Here is a 10,240-nt window from a genome sequence, read left to right as displayed (position 1 = left end):
GGGGGGGGGGGACATCTGGCAGAAACGGCGTAACGCAATGGGAACCAGACGCTCAGTCAAGCGCCACTGAGCGCTGTTTATCCGTGGAATTAACCTTTTGTTCAACATTTGTTTTGCGGTGGGGCCGCGCTGCTTCTGGGTTCGCGGCGCTCCCGGGCTCTTCCGGAGACGCCCCGCGTTTGCTGAGTCAGCGTTTGGCGCGGGCAGAGGCTGTCGGAACAGCTGACGGCCGCGGGCGCTTGGAAACTCTCCAGCGGGCAGTTGACTCCGGCGCCCTGTCGTCCACGAAGCCACCGACGGGCCCGGGTGGGCCCGCGTGCGGATCCCAGGCAGGCCCGACTCCACGGGCTCTCTGGACCTGGGTCTACACAGCAGGCGTGGCACACGCACCTTCCAAGTGCGTTTTGAAACAGCTTAAAGTGTTAAAGGAATTTCTTGCCGCGGAAAGGTCTCAAAGCATGCGGGCAAAACACCAGGAAACCCTCCGGAAGAAAGAAGGAAAGGAAGGAGGGAGGAGGGAGGGGAGGGAGGGGAAGAGGAGCCCTCACCAGAGGGTACATGCCGAATCAGCAAAGGGCCCCCGACTCCTCCACGCCGCCACCGGCCGGGTCTCCTGCTGGTATTGGTGACCGAAGGCCCTTCTGGTGGCACTGAGCATCAGACAGCGTCTCCCCCATGGCTCAGCTCCAAGAAGGGACAACAAATCCTCACCTGTCAGACCAGAGGCGGCCCCTTAGGGATCATCTGATAGTAGACACAGCCCCAAAGGACGTTTATTTCTGCCTGGGCTCCCGTGGAGGCCAAGGTGTACTACAGAGAGAGGCAGACTGGCTCTGACTGAAGCAGAAGTCGGAGGCGACCGGGAGGCCCCTCCCTGAGACACATCTTCCACCGTCCCCACCAACACCTGGGTGACCTGAGACACATCTTCCACCGTCCCCACCAACAGCTGGGTGACGTGGGTGGCGCCTGGATGCCCCCATTTCCTCACGCTACAGAAGAGGAATGGACGATTCTACCATTACGAGAGGAGCGAAAGGAAACGAGCTTGGGGCTGCGGGTCCCCTCCGCCACGGGCACATACTCCCAGCTGGCGGACACACACTGCATGCGGCTGACACATTCTAAAACCACCGCGAGCCCCACATTCAGACAACCAGACGTCATCTGGATGCCATATGTCCTGCATCTCGGAGACTTCATTTTACGTTGAAAATATAAACATCATAATAAGGGAAAGGCTGAATTCATTCAATGCCTATTCAATGAAGGGCTTATTTGTGATTTGTTAATTTTTTTTTTAATGGCAAAGTAGAGAGAACAACAAAACAAAACAACAGGTCACATATTCTCCAAGCAACTTGGGGCCTGATGCCCGCGTTAGGCCTTTCTTAAATAGGATAGCCTTGACGTGTTGAAAGATATATTTCGGTAGAGAAATCAATGAAAGAATTTGATACAATTTGAACAGATGAATAATGTGAGCAAAAGAAGTTCCCCGGCTCTTAGAAAACATTGTTTTGGAAGGTTATCCAGACTTGCAATTTAATACCAGATGTTGGCATCTGGAGAGGCCCTGATTTGACATTTTGGCAGGAGAAATGAAGAAAACAGAAATGGCAGTTAAAAAACAAGTTGAAGAAAGGATTGCTGCAATGGCCCAGGGGAGCAGACCTAGAATGCCAGAAAGCCCACGAGGCTCAAGGGATGTCAAGGGCAGCTTGGGCCCAGAACGTTCCGGAAGAGTCTCTGAGGATGAGGAAAAGGAAGGCTCTTTGGTGGGCTCCATGAGGCAGTCAGGGATGGGGGGAAGCAGGCCAGAGGGTATGGTTGGGCCCTGTGATGTGGCTGCAGGGCCGAGAGGAAATGGCTTTCCAAACCTGCTATTACAAGAGTGCGGTTGGGCCCAGCCCGACAGCTCGTTGCTGGCAGAGAGCACGGGAGGCTGGCTGACCCGGCCGTCGGCACAGACGGGAACAGGAAGCCGTTCCCCCAAGCTCTGGATTCCAGAACAGTCCACCGCAACCTCACTCTGGCAGAGTCCTGGGCTCACAAGTCCTCTTCACAACCCAGACCGAGTATTGATATTGCGCGATCCTATTGGGCTAGAAAGTCATTCAGAAAAAAATTCTTTTTTAGGTCCAATTTACGTGCAACGAAATACTCAGATCTTCAGGGTTTGATCAGGTTTGGCACATGGACGCCCTCATGCTCCATACCCTGAAGAAGACACAGATCATTTCTATCACCTCAGCAATTTCCCTCATGCCCCTTGCCAGTTATTGCCCTTCCGCATGCACACAACAGAAAGCAACCACTGATCCGATTTTGGTCATCACAGGTTAGAGGCGCTTTTCTAGAACTGTGTATAAATGGGACCATATCACGTGTCCTCTTTTGTGTCTGGCTTCTTTTGCTCGATATATGCTTGAAATTCATGTATGTTGCTGCCTGTATCATTAGGTCGGGACTCTGCTTTCTCTATGAGTGGCGTTCCATTGTATGGACGTATCACAAATATCCTGATTTATTGTCTATCCTTTCACCTGGGTTTGGACATCTGGGACGTACCCAGTTTTTGGCTATCACATCATGAATAAAAACTGCTAGGAGCGATTGTGTGGACATATGGCTTCATCCTTCTAGAATACATACCGGGGGTAGAACTGGTGGGCTATCGTGCGCATGTAGGTTTGATTTCTTTTTTAAGAAACTGGTGAACAGATTTCCAAGGTGGTTGCTTAGAAATTCACGTTTCACGTATGAATAGCACGATAATCCCGTGCTTCAGGCTGTGTGAACGACTGCACCGTTCCACCATGCCGGTGGACACGCAGAGCGCGGTAGTGAGCACGCTGGCCTGGGAGTGGGGACATCCTAGTCACGTTTCCGCCAAGTGTCTGGGTCTCAGTTTCCTCATCTGTCGAGTGAGGCTGCTCCACAGAGGCCACCCAGGGGTATTTCCTAGTTCCATCTGACAGAACGTATCTTCTATCTCATCGCTGTCTAAGAAACAAAACAAAAATATATTAGTAATTATTCTCTTTGGAAGCTGATGCCTGATTTGTAACCTAATAGAATAACTAGATCTGTCATCTAACAATTTCGGACCCTGGGTCAGTCAATGCCACATTCAACTGCAAGAGCATAAAATCCCGTTCAAATTGGCTTCACCAATAATGAGGAGTTATTGGATCACAGACTTGAAACAAGCCCAGTGGGGGAGGCCAGGGATCAGGCATGGAACCATCTAGGGCTTCCGCCCCCGACTCTGTAGTTCTCTCAGCTTTGCTCTCCTTTCTACGATAGCTTCACCTTTAGTTTGGTAACAAGATAGCAGCAGTTCCGGGTCTTACCTCTACATACAACAGAAGGAAAACTATCCTTCCAGTAGGATAGCCTTTTCTAGAAGTTCCTAGAAACTTTCTCCACAGGCTTTGTTGGCCTGCACTGGGTGCCATGCCTTTTCCTCACCAAGCACTGTGGGAAGGATAATGCCATGAGATTATTGATACAGGCCTAAATTTGGGGGCCAATCTGTGATCCATTAGACTTCCCAGCCCTATTAACAAAGCTGGCATGGAGCCGGTTTCCCCTAAAGCATGAGACTGTGTGGAGATGGAATAGGCCTGCCCAGAAGAGGTGTGTGTGTGTGTGTGTGTGTGTGTGTGTGTTTGTGTGTGTGTGTGAATATTTAGCAGCATCCACATGGAGCCCTTCTTCACAGGTATAAGAATGTACCACGTGGCCCTTACCAAGGTCTAATGGAATCTTTTTTATTTAAACTTTTTTTAATGTTTATATTTATTTTTGAGACAGAGAGAGGCAGAGCATGAGTGGGGAAGGGCCAGAGAGAGAGGGAGACACAGAATCTGAAGTAGGCTTCGGGCTCTGAGCTGTCAGCACAGAACCCAATGCAGGGCTTGAACTCACGAGCTGTGAGATCCAGACCTGAGCCGAAGTCGGATGCTTAACTGACTGAGCCACCCGGGCGCCCCAAGGGCTAATGGAATCTTATAGGATCCCATAGAAGACCCGGAATCAGAGGCAATTTGAGAACTGTGGTAAATTAAATATGATCACAAATACCTTGCAGCTTCTCCTACCAAATAGTGGAGTTTCCCCATCCCCCGAACCTGGGCGACAGAATGGGGCAGAAGCAACATCATGCTTTATTGCCCAGGCTTGCAGCTTCTCTTGTTCTTTTGCACCCCTTCCAACCCCATACACAGAAACTTGGGCTAGTTGCCCTAATGATAAACCACAGAGAGATGAACTCCAGCTCGTGGCCAGCACCAAGGCCCCAGATATGTGAGCGGGCCATCATAGGGCCCCCTGTTCCAGTCAGACTGCCAGNCCATACACAGAAACTTGGGCTAGTTGCCCTAATGATAAACCACAGAGAGATGAACTCCAGCTCGTGGCCAGCACCAAGGCCCCAGATATGTGAGCGGGCCATCGTAGGGCCCCTGTTCCAGTCAGACTGCCAAATGGCTGCAGCGACATGAGTGACTCAGGACCCAGCTGACCTCAGCCGGTCAAGAGAATCAGGAGAAGAGAATATATCACTGTTGTTTTAAGCCACTACCTGTGGAATGGCTGATTATATCACAATAGGTACCTGAGTCAGGAAAACTTACTGGTTTGGGGCACCTGGGTGGCTCAGTCGGTTAAGTGTTCGGCTCTTAATCCCAGGGTCATGGGATTGAGCCCTGTATCGANTATATATATATATATAAAAAGATCAAAAAAATACAACTTCCCATTTCTCCAGTGGGTGACTGTCCACTGAGCCTATTAGGTACATTCAGCATCTGCTGAGGTACGAGGCAGCCCCTTCCGTATTTGGAGATCTCTAGTAGGATGTTTTCACATGGTGGGGGTGGACTCAGTGTCCTAACGCTTTCCATTCCTCAGCCCTAGCTCCTTGCTGTGCCTCGGGGTCCTAGAGAACAAATTCAGCTCCTCAACGATGCAGAAGCACTTGAGGCATCTGGTCACAAAATACCATCCTTCTCAGGCAAAGCAATCCTAGCTGTCAGCTCATTTCTACTGCTGGAATGGACGACAGTATATTGGCCCCTAGAGGGCCAGGTGAGGTAGGAAGATGTTGCAATGACCAGATGATGCCACGAGGGTATCCTGAAACCCTGGGGCCATGGCCTTCTAGAATATCCCGGAGGCAGGGGCTGGCCAGAACTGTGGGAAAACCAACCAACTTGATCATTATAGAGGTGGGCTTCTGGAGAAGACAGTTCAGTCCTCGGTGGGGACTGAAGGAGAGGGTGCTAGGCTATCTGAGGGGCAGGACTTGAGGCCAAGGGCAGGTTCCGTGTAAGGGGGAGGGGAGTATAGTTTTGTGGGGAGAGGAGAGGAGATATTGTGCCCCAAACCGGATCAACAAAGGGTGTGAAAAGCAGAAGAAACGGGCGAGCAAAAGGGGCCAGAGGAATGGGGCCCCCACGAAAGGGAAGGCTGGCGCCTGTGGCATCAGCCTGGCCCGTCAGACAGGAAACTCATGAGCATCCCGTGCCCCGGAGAGGGGCTGGTCCCCGGACAGGGCAGGGGAGGCCACCTGCTTTCCAACATCCTCGAGCGGCCGCTGCCCCTCTTTCCCTCCCCGCTGCCTTGCTGTGGGAGGCCTGCCTCAAGGGTCCCAGCACAAAACCCCCCCAGTGGCTGTGGGCCCCAGGCACTCAGGGTGCTGGGTGAGTACATGAACCTGCCCCCGTAGCCCTCAATCACCTTAGGACCAAACCTCATTGCCTTCTCTTCCTGCTGTGAAGCATACTTGAGCACAGATGTCAGGAGGCCTCGATAAATATTTGTCAGGAGAACCTTGCTTCAGTCAAATAGAAACTGCACGTTGACACTCTCAGATGAGATTACTTCAAACGACTCAGCGGCTCCAGGTTCTCCGAGACCTACCCCCACCTCCGTGGGCCTCAGGGGCTGAGGCGAGGGGCTTCCTGGGGGCCTCCCGCCGTGGACTGGCGCGTGGAGGGCCCTCTGGTGAAGACACAGCGTATCCTAGACAGAGGCAATGGAAGGTGTGTCTGGGACCTGACTCCTCTGGTTCCCTGGGGCCCTGCTTCAGGGTAGTGAGGGGAAGCCTCCCCCCAAAGCGCCAGGCTAGATCACAGACAGGCTCAGAAGCCCAGTAGGCCCACAGGTGTGGAGAAGGAAGGTACATCCTGCTGTTCTGGGGGAGACCAATGCCTTCCTCAGGGCACAAGGCTGGGGGGATGGGCTTCACAAGGAGGCTTCCTGGGGGAACACAATGACGTGAGGAATAATGGCACCTGGGCTGGCTGCCAGGAGGCAGGAGACCAGCCAGACAGGAAGACGATGGGCCCTAGGACTAACTGCCATCCAGTTTCCCACCTTCAGCCTTTCTTCTAAGAATGCTCTGCCTTAACTTTCCTTGGTTGGTCCATCATGATATCACAGACTACTGCCCACAAACTCCGCGTGCCCCCAACCCACACACCCTCAAGGTATATGTTTTTCCTGAGGTTTTTACTTTGTCCCCCTCACAAATGACTATCTCCACACCCCTGGGTCTGAGCCTGAGAAAATGAATTAACAAGCAATTATAGAAAAAATATCACTCCCCCTCTTCCTTTAGAAATTGCATCAAGAATTCATTGCGAATCTTTCATGGAAATTACAGGAACACGCACAACTTAAAATGTAATGAGCATCCGAAGGACGAAAGCAGGCGAGTCCCGGGTCTCGGAAGTCTCAGCTCTGTGTGTGCAAAGCACTTGTGAACTACTGGGGACAGAGATTAGTGGGGTCACTACTACCACCAATTGCCTCGGCCGATAAAGGTGGCTTTGATAGAGAGACAGTGAGTAAATAGGCAGCTTGTCACCTGGGATGAACCTATGATTTTATTAATTAATCCTAAAAAGTCAGGCCCTCCCAGTTTTGTTTACAGCATCGGAATGTTAAGTTACCAAATCTAAATACAGCTTTTGATAGCAATTCAGGAGAAAAAGTCTCCCCCAAGGAGCCAAGACTCTCTCAGGCGAAGAAACGGAGGTCTGAAGTCCCTAAGTGATTTATCCGAAATCAAAGGCATCTATTGTCTTTGCTTTTCAGACCACAGAATCGCCAGGCTGCCAATCAGAGGGCAGTGAAGCCCAATTCATTTGTTTTGGGCAGAGAAAGGGCTGAGTGCTATGCGGGTGCCAGGAAGTCAGAGTGTGGTCACTGCATCTAGCTGTTTGTGTGCCCGCAGCGCGAAGAGGGTTAAATGAGACAAGTCCCAGGGAGCTCAGCTCCGTGCGTGCGTGCAGAGGTACATGCGAACCTCCTGGGAGAGGGCCCTTCGGATGTGTTCCTGCTCTTATCTTGATGGGAGGGTATTCAGTGCCCTTTGCATAACCCCAAAAGCCTCGAGTCTGTCGGCAGTGTGCAAAGGCTGTCTGTCTCCGGGCTACAGGCGTTGCAGAGCAAGCTCCTTTGCAAAGATTAGGCTGTTTGATAAACAGATAAACTTGGAGCTGGAAGGGACTTTAGAATGGGCGCAACTTGGCCCTCTACACTTTTATGCTTTTTTTTTTTAATGTATTTATTTTTGAGGGAGACAGAGATGGCATGAGCAGGGGAGGGGCAGGGAGAGAGATTCCTGAGCAGGCTCCCCACTGTCAGCGCAGAGTCCTATGTGGGACTCGAACTCATGAAACCATGAGATCATGAGCTGAACCAAAACCAAGAGTCCAAGGCTCAACCTACTGAGCCACCCAGACGCCCCTACGCTTTTATTCTTAAACAGAAGAGGGAGTTGCAGCTCAGAGAGGAGGCAGGAATCACCCAAGGGCACCGGATGACCTATGGGGTGTAGGAGCCAGGCAAGCCCTGGCCGCTGCCTTGCACAGCCTCTCCTGGAGGAAGGCTGGCCTCTCCAAAGGGCCCCAGAGCTCTCCTTCGACCTGGCCCCACGCCTTCACCCTCCACTCACTGTCAACTGGTGTCCTGCTTGGCCAGTGCATGAGAACTGGGAGCCTGGAGCACCTTTGCAGGTGAGCCAGCCAAGTCGTCCGCAGTTCAAGACCTTCACATGCGTACTCAGGGGAAAAAAGTTTCTTAAGGAGCACCAGTGTTAAGAGTCACCTGCGACTCTTGCTTAAGTCCAATCCCCTGGGTCCCGTCCCAGCATAGGGGCTTGGGGAACCTCGTTTCCCATTAGCATTTGTGGAGACCCTCCAATCAGGCAGGTCCGTGAAGGCCTCCTGGAACAGACTGGGTAAGTGGCATGTCCACTGCGTCTCCTCATCCCTGGCTCTCAAGTTCTGCCGTCAGGCCTCAACCAGCCTTTCCGGCCTGATTTCCTGGGTTTCTACCCGTCACATTTCTGTGCTTTAGCCTCACCCAACGTTGGGGCATTTCATAAAACAACATGCGTGGTAGTGGGAGCTATTGTTTACTATGAGCCTCGAAAGCGCCACACAGGCATCATCTTTTTCTTTTTTTTTTTTGAAATTTATTTCCTTTTTTATTTTATTTTTATTTTTACAAATAGTTTATTGTCAAGTTGGTTTCCATATAACACCCAGTGCTCATCCCCACAAGTGCCCTCCTCCATGCCCATCTCCCCCCTTCCCCCCCACCCCCATCAGCCCTCAGTTTGTTCTCAGCATTCAAGAGTCTCTCATGGTTTGCCTCTCTCCCCCTCCCCCACTATCTCCCCACACAGGCACCATCTTGTTTCAGCGCCTCTCTGACGTAGGTGGTGACACGGTCCTCACTTAACCACAAAGACTCTGAGGGATGGGACAGTGGACAGTTCGCCTGAGGGCACAGAGCCCGAAGCCCTCATTCACAGTCTGACTCTTCACAGCACTGGCTCCAAAGCACAGCCTTTGGTTTTCTGACACGTATCTTTTTTGGCACCATTTCCTCCACAAAACTGACATCCGCCCTGCCTGTTGTCTCTGCTGGATATTGTCCCTTCATTCAGTTCATTCATCCCTGCCAGCACCCCCTTCCTGTGCCTCTTCCCAGGTACCTCTGACTTTGTGCCTTGTCCTGGAGGTGACTGTGGGCACTTTCCTCAGGGACCCCCGGCTCAGGCCACACCTGCTTGACTACAGAGGATTCCTATTTGGTCTCGACTCTGACTCCACATAGCAACAGGGATGAGAATTCTAAGTATCTGTCAGGTGACGTCACGCCAGCGTTCATACGCTCCAGTGGCTTCCCATCTCCCTAAGGGTCAACTCCCTCCCCGTGGCCTCCACTCAGTGCTCGTGTCTGACCTCACCCCTACTTCCCCCGACAGCTTGCTCACTCGGCCTGCGCGCGCTGCTCCTCCTCCAACATGCCGTGCACACTCCTGCCTTGGGACTTGCTTTTCCTTCTTCACAGAAAGCCCCAGAGAGCCACGTGACTCACTCCCTCACCGCCTCTACGTCTCTGCTTAGATGTCGCTTTATCGCGGAGGCCTTCCCTAAATATCCAATAGAGGAAGAGAACTCCTTCGGGCCTGCACAAGTGGGAAGGCCAAGGCTCAAGGAGGGAAGTTCATTACCGCCCGTCACGCGTGAGCCAGTGACAGTCCAGCCTGAAATCTGGATCCCCCAGCTGCCCATCGGTCCCTTTGCCACTGATCTCTGTGACCAGGGGTCCCAGCAGCCGTTCTTCTTAATGCATGGATTTGTCTGATTTCTGCACTCATGGCTCTGTAATCACAGGTGGAGGAGGGTTTCATGTCAAAGCCTTAATTTCTTAAACATAGCGGGGAGGGAGTAGACAGAAACAAGGAACATAGATATAGTTGGATTCCCAGGTCCTTCAGAATTAAAGAATCAGTCATTGATGAAGGATTAAGCTTTGCTGCCGGGCATCCCCCACCGCCGACAGATCCATATTACATGGAGGCTAAAGCAAATAGAATTTTGAGGGCCTTCTACGAGCAAAAGCATACTAAAGGTCACCAATAAAAATTAGGTTACAAACATGAATACTTACTTAGAAAGCTGGTAAATACCACACATACTCAAAAGCCTAAAGACGACTTTGCATTTTTAGTGATGAACTGCACACAGTATATATAATTACACACCTGTATTTTTAACCTACATTTTTATTCATTGCTTTCTGGTTGCACTTTACTTAGTAATTATGTTCAATAGACATAAGAGAAAGCTAATTCACTCTTTCTTCTAGCATGCTATTTAACAACTTTTTTAATGTTTTATTTATTCTTGAGAGAGAGCAAGAGCACAAGCAA

At 51.2% G+C, this 10,240-nt stretch overlaps 1 long non-coding RNA gene across 1 annotated transcript; it reads right to left on the bottom strand.

Annotated features, from left to right (window-relative positions):
* Positions 1-2,011: 2,011 nt before the first annotated feature.
* Positions 2,012-9,390, bottom strand: LOC144223711 (uncharacterized). The gene is made up of 3 exons (XR_013332797.1): positions 9,299-9,390; positions 2,656-3,006; positions 2,012-2,105 (listed from the first exon to the last, which is right to left on the bottom strand). It is a non-coding gene; the product is annotated as an uncharacterized LOC144223711 (long non-coding RNA).
* Between the last annotated feature and the right edge of the window lie 850 nt (positions 9,391-10,240).

This window comes from Crocuta crocuta, unplaced genomic scaffold (assembly GCF_008692635.1).
Source record: "Crocuta crocuta isolate KB4526 unplaced genomic scaffold, BGI_CrCroc_1.0 scaffold70, whole genome shotgun sequence".
NCBI classification, from domain to species: Eukaryota; Metazoa; Chordata; class Mammalia; order Carnivora; family Hyaenidae; genus Crocuta; species Crocuta crocuta.
This window is presented reverse-complemented; position numbering and strand designations above follow the sequence as displayed.